This window comes from Elephas maximus, chromosome 9 (genome assembly GCF_024166365.1).
Source record: "Elephas maximus indicus isolate mEleMax1 chromosome 9, mEleMax1 primary haplotype, whole genome shotgun sequence".
Taxonomy (NCBI): Eukaryota; Metazoa; Chordata; class Mammalia; order Proboscidea; family Elephantidae; genus Elephas; species Elephas maximus.
The window spans coordinates 41,599,177-41,612,740 of NC_064827.1; the positions used below are offsets into that span (position 1 = coordinate 41,599,177).

The 13,564-nt window shown below is 44.7% G+C and overlaps 1 protein-coding gene across 1 annotated transcript in view; it reads left to right on the forward strand.

The window, feature by feature from the left end:
* The first annotated feature begins 1,634 nt into the window (after positions 1–1,634).
* Positions 1,635–13,564, forward strand: part of ACO1 (aconitase 1) — a 68,870-nt gene continuing 56,940 nt past the window's right edge. The window contains exon 1 of the mRNA XM_049896818.1: positions 1,635–1,752. The gene's annotated coding sequence lies outside the window, so the exon portion shown is untranslated. The remainder of the gene's footprint in view (positions 1,753–13,564) is intronic.

The following is a 13,564-nucleotide window of genomic DNA, read 5'->3' on the forward strand; positions in this document are numbered from 1 at the left end:
AACCTTTCAGTTAACAGTCAAGCTCTTAACCAGTGACGCCACCAGGTCTCCTCAGTCTTAACTAAAACCATCACCTAGAGTGGAGTCCCCCCATGTGTCTGTCAGTGTGTCACCTGCTGCAAAGGATCTCTTTAAAGTTTGAAAAGCAAAGACATCACCTTGAAGACTAAGGTGCACGTGAACCTTGAAGACTAAGGTGCGCATAATCCAAACCATGGTATTTTCAATCACATCATATGCATGTGAAAGCTGGACAATGAATAAAAAAGACCGAAGAAGAACTGATGCCTTTGAATTGTGGTGTTGGCAAAGAACATTGAATATGCCACGGACTGCCAAAAGAACGAACAAATTTGTCTCAGAAGTACAACCAGAATGCTCCTTAGAAGCAAGGATGGTGAGACTGCATCTTACATACTTTGGACACATTGTCAGGAAGAGTCAGTCCCTGGAGAAAGACATTATGCTCGGCAAAGTACAGGGTGAGCGGAAAAGTGGAAGACCCTCACCGAGGTGGATTGACACATGGCTGCAACAATGAGCTCAAGCATAACAATGATTGTAAGGATGGTGCAGGACCGGGCAGTGTTTCCTTCTGTTGTGCATAGGGTCGCTGTGAGTCGGAACCGACTTGACGGCACCTAACAACAACAACAAGAGAGGAGATGGACTCATAGTGACCGCATAGGACAGAGTAGGGCTGCCCCATTGGGTTTCCAAGGAGCAGCTGATGGATTCGAACTGCCGATCTTTTTCAGTTAGCAGCAGAGCTTTTAACCACTGCACCACCAGGGCTCCAATCTTAGTAATAAGATCTTAGTAATAGCTATTAGTTATTCGTCCCATAAGCTGTTTATCCAGATACTCAAGGTTAAAAAAGAAAAAACTACAATAACTTTCTAAATCTGTCCAGGAAAACCTCACCACCTTTCATCTACAAAGATCTGATCACTTCTTTGGACTGAAATGTCTGAACGTTTGCCTGAGAGGGTGCAACTCCAACCAACTTGACTATCAAAAGCAGGTTCTGTGAAGAAAGTCCACTCAATGTCATTTCTCAGCGAGTGAAGAGAATGCATTAAAAAGTGTTGTTACGCGTTAAAAAAATAACAATCACACACAGAAACTTTGCCTTTGCAAGCCATGGGAATGCTGAAGTCCTACTCTGTCAGCATGTCGCCGGTACCGCTTGGCGCGCTTTGTGCAAGAAATCAAAGCGGCGGGTGGATGGGGGACAAAATGACCCCACGTACCGGTGCAGCCGAATAATCAGGCCGCTGCCCTTATGGCAAATCGTTAAAAACACAAAAACAAACAAAAAAAGCCAGGCAGCACTTCATCTTTTCGGCTCGCTTCCTAGAACGAGCTGGACAGTTAAACTCTAAGCCCAAAGAAAGCAGAAAGTCACCCTCATCCCAGGCTCTGGGCCGCAGAGCCGCCCTGTCCCGGCGAGGCGCCCCTCCTCTTCCTGCCGCGGAGCCCTCGGCCGTCCCACCACGCGCGGAGGTGGAAGCCGCCTCTCCAGCCCGCCTGGGGGCGGGGCCGCCGGCCAAGAGGCCCCGGCTGCTTCCGACGGAGGGGCGGGGCCTGCTCGCGCCCCGCCCCCGCCCCGCCCCCGGCCGGCTGCCCTGGAAGGCGCAGGAGGAGGAGCGCCGAGGCGACGGCGGCGGCCGAACCGCGCTGCGCACGGGATCGGGCTTCGCAACTTGCTCCGGGCTCGCCAGTCGCGGGAGCACCACGGTGCAATCCATTGTGAGTACCAACGCGGTCAGACAGATGTCCGAGAGGGAGCACGGCCGCCTGCCCCCGCAGACTAGTCGGTGCGATCCTTGCCCACCGCGCCCGCTGCACCTTTCCCGAGCCGGACTGAGACCGCCGAGCGGCCAGGGTGGGGGGAGGGGGACGAGTCTGGGGAGGGAGCGAAGGGAAGCAGGACAGGCCCCTGGGGACTGACTTCTCCGTGCTGCCTCGGCCGGCGCCGCGCCGGGAGGCAGTATGGGGCACTGGAAATGGCTCTTGCCCGTCTTTGCCGAGGCTGTGCGGCCCGCACAGGTAGTCCTTGCCCCGAGGGTGTGCCTGTCGCACTGGGAGTCCTCACCCCGAGGCTGTGCGGCCAGCACAGGGAGCCCTCATCCCAGGTGTGTGCCTGGCGCACTGGGAGTCCTCACCCCGAGGCTGTGCGGCCAGCACAGGGAGCCCTCGTCCCAAGTGTGTGCCTGGCGCACTGGGAGTGCTCACCGAGGCCGTGCGGGCCGCACAGAGAGTCCTCCCCGCGAGGGTGTGCCGGCCGTCCGGGGCGTCTTCACTGACAGTGTGCGCGCTGCCAGGGGAGTCCTCACCCTGAGGGTGTACGGGCAGTCCAGCGAGTCCTTCCCGAGCCTGTGCGGGCCGCACAGAGGGTCCTCCCCGCGAGGCTGTGCGGGCCGCCCGGGGAGTCTTCACCCCGAGGGTGTGCGGGCCCCCGGGGAGTCTTCACCCCAAGGCTGTGCGGGCCGTCCGGGGAATCCTCACCCCGAGGCTGTGCGGGCCCCCGGGGAGTCTTCACTGACAGTGTGCGCGCTGCCAGGGGGGTCCTCACCGCGGGTGCTCGGGCTGCTCCGGGAGCCTTCACCCTGAGAATGCGCGGGCCGCCCGGGGAGTCTTCACTCCGCGGGTGTTGCGGGCCGCCCGGGGAGTCCTGGTCCCGAGGGTGTGGGGCCAGCTGGGGAGTCCTCACGCCCCAGGGTGTGGGGACTGCTGGGGTGTCCTGACCCTGAGGGTGTACAGGGGGAGTTCTCACCCCCAGGTCGTGAGGGCAAATCGGGGAATCCACACCAATGGGTAAGGGGAAATGGGCACAAGGGGAAGGCGCCTTTGGGTGGAAGAGTTGGGCAGAGCCTAGTCTGATAGATTCAGGGATCCAGGAAGGGAGTGTGGGCCGCTCTCTGGTGGGGCTCTCCTTCCCAATTCAGCCAGCACATCGGAGTGGCACCTCTCCCCACCTCCCGCTCTTGCGAGGAGAGACCCACGTAACCCTCCTGACAAGGAAGCAACCTCTAAAACAGTAGTTATCTAACATTTTGGACTCAGTACTGCTTTATACTTTTAAAAATTAGTGACCTTTTGTTTATGTGAGTTACAAGGAGCCCTGGCGGCACAGTGGTTAAGCACTTTGCTGCTAACGCAAAGGTCAGTGTTTCAAAACCTACCATTCCCTCCATGGGAGAGAGATGTGGCAGTCTACTTCCATAAAGATTACGGCCTTGGAAACCCTGTGGGGCAGTTCTGCTCTGCCCTGTAGGGTCGCTATGAGTAGAGTAGAATCTTCTCAGCAGTGGGTTGCGTTTTGGCGGTTTGTTTATAATCACCATAGTAAAAATAAAGCCAAGGAATTGTTACTATGTTTAATAATTTATTTAAAAAACAATAATGGACCTGTATATGTTAGCATAAGATATTTTTATGAAAAATCACTATTTCCCAAAACAAGTTACTCTGGTAAGTATGGCACTGTTTAACCTGTTTGTAAATCTCTTAAATGTCAGACTTAATAGAAGTCAGCTGGATTCTTATCACTTGCAAGATCACACATCATGTAGCCTCTAGAAACTCCACTGTATGCTCTGGAAAACGTAAGAATGTAAAGGCAAATAACTTTTTAGTATTATGAAAATGATTTTGATCTTGCAGACCCCTAGAAGTCCCCTGAACCACACTTTAAGAACTACTGGTATAGGAAATACTTCAGAGGCTTAATTCATTGTGCCTACTTCTTGTTTGTGACCCTTCCTGTGAATGAAGATGCATGCCATGGACATTATTAACCTCTGGTATTTGAGACCAAGGAGTCTCTGGACTGTGTAAATGGTTAATGTGATCAGCTGCTAACCAAAAGATTGAAGGTTCAAGTCCACCCAGGTGTGCCTTGGAAGAAAGGCCTGGCAATCTACTTCTAAAAAATCAGCCATTAGAAACTTTATGGGACACAGTTCTACTCTTACACATGTGGGTTACTGATGAGTCAGAATCAACTCAATGGTAACTGTTTTTTGTTTTGTTGAGAACAAACTTGCTTTGGAAACTGTGTACTGGGTCCCTGTATAAATGATGATTGGGGTCCTTCTGGCCTCCTGAAAACTAGGCAAGGCTTACACATGCCTTAGTGGTTTCTGCGCCTGCAGAACTGACTTGTCTGTGTAGCTGGATTACCACAATGAGTTGGCAGATAGAACCAGTGGGTTCAGAGAAGTGCCAGCAGGGAAACTGTGCCAAGTGTGTAGGGGTTTGTGTGAGAGTTACCAAGTAGTCAAGACGTGATTTCTGAAAGAACAGGGAGGCATGCACTTTCACCTTCCTTTTCTCATGTTCATTTCTGTGTGGTTATGTGGTTGTTAGCCTTGAGTCTATTGGAATATGTTTCCCCGTTCTTAGTGCTCTTTCAATTTCCGTTTTCAGCGGCCCTTGATCAGCCCCTTGCAGGAAGCAATGTCCAGCATCCTGGTGGTGTGTGGTAGGTGGGATCCCTCACCAGATTCTTTCCAAAGCTTCATACTCTTAGCGCAAGGTCAAGATAGAAGTTACATGCATACATAGAACCAAATCAGAGTCAATTCTGACTCATAGTGATCCTGTGGGTGGTGCAAACAGTTAATGCACTCAGCTGCTAACTGAAAGGCTAGATGTTCGAGTCCACTCAGAGGCAACTCGGAAGAAAGGCCTGGCAATCTACTTATGAAAAATCAGCCATTGAAAACCCTATGAAACATAGTTCTATTCTGATACATAATCTACACGTCTCTCTCGCTCGCTCTCTCCCCCCCCCCGCCACATATATATACATACATCAAGAAGTCCCTGAGTGGCACAGATGGTTAAATGCTTAACTACTAACCGAAAGGTTGATGGTTTGAACCCACCTAAAGGTACCTTGGAAGAAAGGCTTGGCAGTCTGCCTCCAAACGGTCACAGTCTTGAAAACCCTGTGGAGCACAGTTCTACTCTGTACGCATAGAGTCGCCATGAGTCAGAATTGACTAGACAGCGACTGGTGATTTTTTTTTTTTTCTTAATATGTCAAAGGAAAAAAATTCTCCAATTCTTTTCTCCCTTTTGTGCCTCCAGAGAGTGTCTCACAGTGTAATGGAGCAGCTTGGATGCTGTGGCTGATGCTTTAGAAATATTGCAAGCATCTGTGTCTGTTGTTGCTCAGTCCACAGATGGGAGAAGGGAACGGGACCTAACTTCTAAGCACCTGCTGTGTTCCAGGCCATGCTTGCTCTTCACATACTTAAAGCATGTGCCCAGTCTGTGCAGGACACGGGGGAAAGTAGTTAGTACAAAGAGGTGCAACCCCTGTCTCCCTGAAACTCATAATCTAGAAGCTTGGATAACTTGGTTAATTGAGACAGTCCACTGTCAGAATGTTCACATGAGAACATAAGACGTTGCTGTGTGTACAACAATACCCCCAGCAGCAGTGTACTTCAGAAGCATGTACTTAAACAGCCAGAGTCCCAAGCCGTGAAGATAATGATAAAAACCAACATTTATTTGGTGCTTACCATGTGCCCAGCAAAGAACTTCCTTTGTCTTCTTTCCCCCAGTCCTCCTTTTATAGAGGAAGTAACCCCTGTGAGGCAGCTGGACTCTGTACTGGGAAATGAACCCTGGCCTGGTTCCAGTGTCTGGGATAGCCTTGAGCAAGATACTTTCTCCCTCTGGGCCTTAGTGTCCTGTCTTTAAAGTGAGGGGATGGGCTGTTTGTTGTCGATGTCCCAAGGAGCCAGTGGTTTGGTGGAGCTCATTCACACAGGCATTTGTGTGCATCTCTTCCTAGCTCCACATTCAGCGGCATCACATTTTTTAGCTTGAAGTAAGCCATTGTGGAAGTATTTATACCATGGAAATCGGCAAATGCTACAAATGAAGGCTTTTTCTCCCCTGAGAGCAAGTTGTTAAATATTTGCCAGCACAACATCACTGCTGTCAGAGACAAGGTGTTTTTTGTTTGTTTGTGTTTTAATGGAAAAAGGACTCAAGCTTGAATGAAGACACTGGATATGGGGTGTGTTATGAATTAAATTTTGTCACCTCAGAATATGTGTTGGAATCCTAACCCCTACACCTGTAGATGTAATCCCATTTAGGAATAGGGGTTTCTTTGTTACGTTAATGAGGTCCTATCCATGTAGGGTGTGTCCTAAACCTAACACTTCTGAGTTATAAAAAAAAGCAGATTAGACACAGAGACAAGCAGGCACAAATGGGACTAGGATAGATGCCATGTGGAGATTTCCTAAGAACCAAGGAATGTCGGGATTGCAGAAGCTGAAAAAGACAAGGTTCTTCCCCCAGAGCCGACACAGAGCCTTCCCCTGTATCCCATACCCTGAATTTGGACTTCCAGCCCCCTAAACTTTAAATCCACCCACATGTGGCACCTGAGTCAGAATCGACTTGACGGCACTGGGTTTTTTTTTTTTTTTTTTTGGTTTGGTGGCACCTGTGTTGTGTTGTAGCAGCACTAGGAAGCTAAGGGTGTGTTATTTGAAAAAAAAAAAAAAACCGGACCCGTCGCTGTCAATACCAACTCACAGAGACCGTATATGACAGAGTCGAACTGCCCCGATAGGGTTTCCGAGGAGCGGCTAGTGGATTCAAACTGTAGACCTTTTTGGTTAGCAGCCGAGCTTTTAACCACTAGGCCACCAGGGCTTTGATAGGGAGAAAGTGGCCTATTTTCGCTGTGCCCTGAAACATGGGTCAGCAGACTTTTTTATATAAAGGGCCAGATAGTAAATATTTTAGGGTTTGCAGGCCACACAGTCTGTGTTGCAACTACTTGGATATGCCGTTGCAGCAAGAAAGCAAACAATATGCAAATGACAGACCTGACTTTGTCCTAGTAAAACTTTATCCATAAAACCAGGCATTAGGCAGTAGTTTGCAGACCCCTGTCCTAGAATAGAAACCCTGGTGGCATAGCGATTAATCCACCAGGTGCACCTTGGAAACTCTGGGGGGGAGGGGAGTTCTCCTCTGTCCAATAGGGTTGCTATGAGTTGGACTCGACTCATCAGCAGTGAGTTTGGTTTTTTGTTTTTTTTGGTCCTAGAATATCAGAACAGGAGCTTCAAGGAAGTAGTTTCATAGTAAAGTAAATTCTTAAGGATTTTATGCATGAACCCCAGGAACTGTGTATCCAAGAGCGATACAGCTAGAAGCAACTTCAAAGGATTTGGAATCAATTGCAGAAGGACCTATAGTCAGTTGCTTAAAGGAAGGCCAGGTATGTTCAGGTTTTGAGGACACAGACATGGAGGGTGAGTGGGAGTCTTTATTCTCAGCTCCCTTTCTGCAGCCACCTCAGACATTATACTGGACCTGCAATTTAATCCCCTGTGTGAATTTTGGATGTTTTTATGCAAAAACCCGTAATGTTTCTAACAGCTGTCCTGATTCTAAGGACAGGGATAAAGGAATTTTTTTTTTCTTTTTTAAAGGGAGAAAAATCATCACAATATGTGTGTATATTATACATGCGTGTAAGTAGAGAAAAAAGGAAACCTAGGCCACTGCCATCAAGTTGATTCTGATTCATAGCAACCCTATAGGACAGAGTGGAACTGCCCCATAGGGTTTCCAAGGCTATAAATCTTTATGGAAACGGACTGCCATATCTTTCTCCCGTGGAGCAGCTGGTAGATTCTCACCACTGATCTTTTGGTTAGCAGCTAAGTGCTTTAACCACTGCACTACCAGGGATACATATGTGTATGTGCATATTTGTTTATATATATATATATGTTGTGTACATGTGTGGTGACACAGTCTATGAGTGCTAGAATACCCTTATAAATGTTTGGAAGTCAGACATCCCAAAATGTTAATAGCAGCCACCTCTTGCCAGTGGAAGGAAGGCAGGGAACCTTTACCTGTTATTTTTTGTAATACTATATGTCTTCATGTCCTACGGCATTCATGTGTTGCTTTTACAATTTAAGAACAAAGAAAACCAAAGAGTAAAAACTGACAACCTACACTTTTGAAAGGAAGATAGAGTTGATTTCTTACTAAGAATGTTGTGCCTCCCCCACCCCGCCCCAGTAAAACAAATTCTGCCCCAATAAAACAAATTTTCCTGGCACAGTTCTGAACTAGTGTATATGATACTCCAACCAGTTGCCATCATTGAGTGGATTCTGACTCTTGGCAACCCTACATATGTCAGAGTAGAACTGTGCTCCCTAGGGTTTTCAATGGCTGATTTTTCATATGTAGATTGCCAGGTCTTTCTTCCAAGGTGCTTCTCAGTGAACTGAAACCTCCACCCTTTCAGTCAGCAGCCGAGCACATTAACCATTTGCACCCTTTAGGCACTCCATCAGTATATATTAACTTGAAATAATGTTGAGAAACAGAGCCCTCTCGAGTCAAAACATTTTGTTCAACACTATTAATGTTTGTCTTAAGCTCTGAGGAAGGTTAGAAGTACCAGATCAAATTGTTTTTTAGTGGACTATTATGCAGCCCGTAAGCTGTTACTGTAAAACACTGTTTCATGATATGTCATAAAGTACTGTTTTAAAATTAAAATACATGTTACATGTGAGTATTTCCCTAAGATCTGTTTTTATGAGGAGAAAGCATGTGTGTGTGTATATATATTTGTACTGCCTTGACTTCCTCTCCATATGAAAGATCTGTGACTACATTTTTTAGTCCTACTTTATTGATTTCATGTTGTCATCTTTTACATAAAGACATCGCTGTTTTCCTGTTTTGACCTTTTTTTATCTTGATTTATTTTTGTGATTTCCCTATCTGGATTGATATCTGGTTGTTCTGTCCTGTGTTCTAGTCTTGGTGGTTATCTGATGTTACTGATTTTCTAACCAGAGAACTCCCTTATAGTATTTCTTGTACCTTTGGTTTGGTTTTTGCAAGTTCCCTAAACTTCTGTTTTTCTGGAAATATCTTAATTTCACCTTCATATTTGAGAGACAGTTTTGCTGGATATATGATTCTTGGCTGGCAATTTTTTTCTTTCAGTGCTTTATATATGTCATCCCATTGCCTTCTTGCCTGCATGGTTTCTGCCAAATAGTCTGAGCTTATTCTTATTGACTCTCCTTTGTAGGTGACTTTTCATTTATCCCTAGAGCCTCTTAAAATTCTCTCTTTATCTTTGGTTTTGGCAAGTTTGATTATAATATGTCTTGGTGACTTTCTTTTGGGTTCTACCTTATGTGAGTTTTGAAGAGCATCTTGGATAGGTATCTTCTCATCATTCACGACGTCATGGAAGTTTTCTGCCAACAAATCTTCAACAATTCTGTCTGTATTTTCTGTTCCCTCTCCCAGTTCTGGTACTTGAATCACTCACAGGTTATTTCTCTTAATAGAGTCCCATGTAATTCTTAGGGTTTCTTCATTATTATTATTTTTTAATTCTTTTATCTGATTTTTCTTCTGATATATTGGTACCAAGTGTTTTATCTTCACTGTCACTAATTATGACTTCCATTTCCTCAATTCTGTAGTCTGACTTCCTGTTCAGTTGTCTAATTCTGAAATTTTATTGTTAGTTTTCTAACTTTCTGATTGCTGTCTCTCTGTGGATTCTTGCAGCCTATTAAATTTGTTATTATGGTCTTGAATAACCTTCTTAATTTCCTTGGCTGCTTTATCTGTGTGTTCCTTGGCTTATTCTGCATTTTGCCTGATCTGCTTCCTGATCTCTTAGAGAGTTACGTACATTAATCTTTTGTATTCTACCTCTGGTAATTCCAGGAGTATATCTTTATCTGGAAGATTCTTTGTTTGGAGAGCTTGTTGAAGCAACCGTGGTCTGTTTCATTATGGGATTTGATATTGACTGTTGTCTCTAAGCCAAATATGAGTTACTGTATTAACTTATTTTATGTCTGCTTACTGTGTCCTAGCTTCTTGCTTTCTTTTGTTTTGATATGCCCAGATAGAATTACCATTAATTTATAAGGGAAAACTTTTTAAGCATTCCCAAACCCAAAAAATAACCTACTGAATAATATACAAAGCCTGAAATAACATTAACATATAGTAAAAGCAGAAATACTCAAAATAAATTGAGATAAAGCACAGATGCTCCCAGACACATTTCAAGCTATGGGCCACTTGACGCTGAGATGCTGAGTGCAGTTGCTGGGGACGGAGCTTGGCAATGCCACTCTCACTGCTCAGGGTACATGCTGCCTGTTCAATGGCTCTCTGCAAAACAAATGCTGAACGCTGTTTCTGCTTTATGCCTTTATTTGTAAAAGTGAAAATCCTCTTCGAATTTCTTTCAATTACCAAAAACAGTTACTAACGTAGGTCTTTAGTAAAAGCCAAGAGGCGTAAAGAGAACTTTCAAAAAGTGGGCTTACCTATATGCTGAAACATTGAGTGATTTTCCCTTGGTGGTAGGATACAGTTAACTTTTAAATTTTCTTCATTTTTTATCAGTATTTTCTACCATGAACAAATGTTACATTTGATCTGACCAAAAATAACCCCTGCAGTTATTTTTTACACATAATACATTAAAGAGATATTTACATGTAATTAAGGATGCATTGGTAAAAAAACGGTCTCTAGGAATTGATGGAATACCAATAAAATGTTTCAACAAATGGATGCAATGCTGGAAGTACCCACTCATCTGTGCTAAGAAATTTGGAAGACAGCTACCTAGCCAGCCAACTTGAAAGAGATTTATATCTGTGCCCATTCCAACGAAAGGTGATCCAACGGAATGTGGAAATTATCAAACAGTATCATTAACAGGGTCGCTATGAGTTGGAATTGACTCGATGGCAACGAGTTTGGTTTTCTTTTGTCATTAACGTTACACACAAGTAGAATTTTGCTGAAGAGCATTCAAAAATGGTTGCAGCTGTACATTGATAGGGAACTGCCAGAAATGCAAGCCAGATTCAGGAAAGGATGTTGAGCAAGCAATATCATTGCTGATGTCAGATGGATCTTGGCTAAAAGCAGAGAATATCAGAAAGATGTTTACCTGTGTTTTATTGACTCTGCAAAGGCATTCAACTGTGCGGATCATAACAAACTATGGACAGCATTACGAAGATTAGGAATTTCAGAATCCTTAACTGTACTTATGGGGAACCTGTACATAGACCAAGAAGCAGTTGTTCAACCAGAGCAAGATTTTAAATCTACGGGGTTTAAATCAGGAAAGGTGTGCATCAGGATTGTACTTATTCAGTCTGCTTGCTGAGCAAATAATCTGAGAAGCCGGACTATATGAAAAAGAACGTGGCATCAGAATTGGAGGAAGACTCATTAACAACCTGCGATATGCAGATGACACAACCTTGCTTGTGGAAAGTGAAGAGAATTTGAAGCATTTACTGATGAAGATCCAAAACTACAGCCTTCAGTATGGATTACGCCTCTACATAAAGAAGCAAAAATCCTTGACCACTGGACCAAAAAAAAAAAAAAAAAAAAGATGATAAATGGAGAAAAGATTAAAATTGTCAAGGATTTCGTTTTACTTGGATCCACAGTCAAAGCCCATGGAAGCAGCACTCAGAAAATCAAAGGATGCATTACACTGGGCAAATCTGCTGCAAAAGACCTCTTTAAAGTGTTAAATGCAAATATGTCACCTTGAGCACTAAGGTGTGCCTGACCCAAGCCATGGTATTTTCAATTGCCTCATATGCATGTGAAAGCTGGGCAATGAATAAGGAAGACCTAAGAAGAATTGATGTCTTTGAATTATGGTATTGGCGAAGAATGTACCATGAACTGCCAGAAGAACAAACAAATCTGTCTTGGAGGAAGTACAGCCAAAATGCTCCTTAGAAATGAGGATGGGGAGACTCGAGTCACGTACTTTGGACGTGTTATCAGGAGAGACCAGTCCCTGGAGAAGGACATCATGCTTGGTAAAGTAGAGAATCAGCAAAAGAGAGGAAGACCTTCAATGAGATGGATTGACACAGTGGCGCAGGACTGGGCAATGTTTTGTTCTGTTGTGCATAGGATCGCCATGAGTCAAAACCAGCTCGATGGGACCTAACAACAACATCATTAAGGACAGAGTTGCCATCATTTGCCTTTGACCAGTTTACCACCAACTTGCCAGTACCTGAGCCCTGTTACTTGAGAGACAAGTGAAGAGTGTGAGGCACAGGGGAGCTGATAACAGCATGCCCACGGAGTTTTAGCCACATTGTGCTGAGCCTGTTTCCCCTGTGGAGCCTGTTCCGACCTATTACCCTTCTCTCTCCCTCCGGTTGACCCAGGGGTTAGAAAGTTCTTCAAGGAATTAATTAACACTGTCACCTGAGAAGCTATCAGCTGACTAGCTCCCTAGATCAATCAGCCTTCATTTCTTTTTTAGCTATTTTTAATGGAAAATTTCAAACATATGAAGAAGTGGAGGAATATATACTTCCAGCTTCAACAATTATGAACATTTGGTCCATCTTGTTTCATATATACCTTTTCTCCACTCCACTTTTTTCCCCCTCTGCCAGGAGTTGGTATCTTCATTTTCAACTGTATGAATTAGCTAAGAACTATTCTTTGTTGTGTCTTTTTAGTAACAAGCACATGCTGTCTGCTGTAGCAAAAATCTTTAAACTCTTGTACCCTCCTGTCATGGGGCGGTGGTGGTTCGGCGGTAGAACTCTCGCCCTCTCTGTTTGTGTGACCTGGCGTCGATTCCCAGCCAGTGCTTGTCATGCATAGCCACCACCTGGCCGTCGGTGGAGGTTTATGCATTGCTGCAATGCTGAACAGGTTTCAGCGGAGATTCCAGACGAAGACAGACTGCGAAGAAAAGCCTGGGGATCTACTTTGAAAATCAGCCATTGAAAACCCAGTGGATCACAATGGTGTGATCTGCAACCGATCATGGGGATGGCGCAGAACCAAGCATAGTTTTGATCTGCTGTGCACGGGATCCCCGGGATCCCCGTGAGCCAAGGGCCAACTCAGTGGCAGCTACCAACAACAACCTTCAGGGCCAACTCAGTGGCAGCTACCAACAACAACCTTCACGTCAGCCAAACTGAATTGCTGAATGGCTGCTGAGCACTTCCTGGTTATCCTGCTGCTTTACTTTTTTTTGCTTGTGCTCAGGTTTACCTCTACCTGAGAGACTAAATTGTTTCCCTCTATCCTTTTCTCATTTTACCTCTCTGTAAGATCTTTCTTAGTTCCTTCAGTTGTAGGTGTCTCTTCCTTTTGACCTTTCTTATGAGCCTTATCACGTTACAGTAACTTGTGTGCCTATCTCAGCCTTGTTAGACTGTAATCTTCCTATAAACAAAGAATGTTTTCCTTATCTTCCTTTGTCCTATGGCACTTAGCTTTGGTTAATGGGAAGATGCTCAAGAAATAAATGCTAAATTAATGTGAATTGATCAAGTTCATTGAACAAAATTTCTTTAAAAAATCCATCACATTAAAAGAAAAAAAAGTGCATATTATCTAGGAATTAGAACATTTACTCTCATCTGCATGAGATTAGAAAGATTTTAAAGAACTGACTACAAAAAGTCTTCAATTTGAGCCAATATAAATA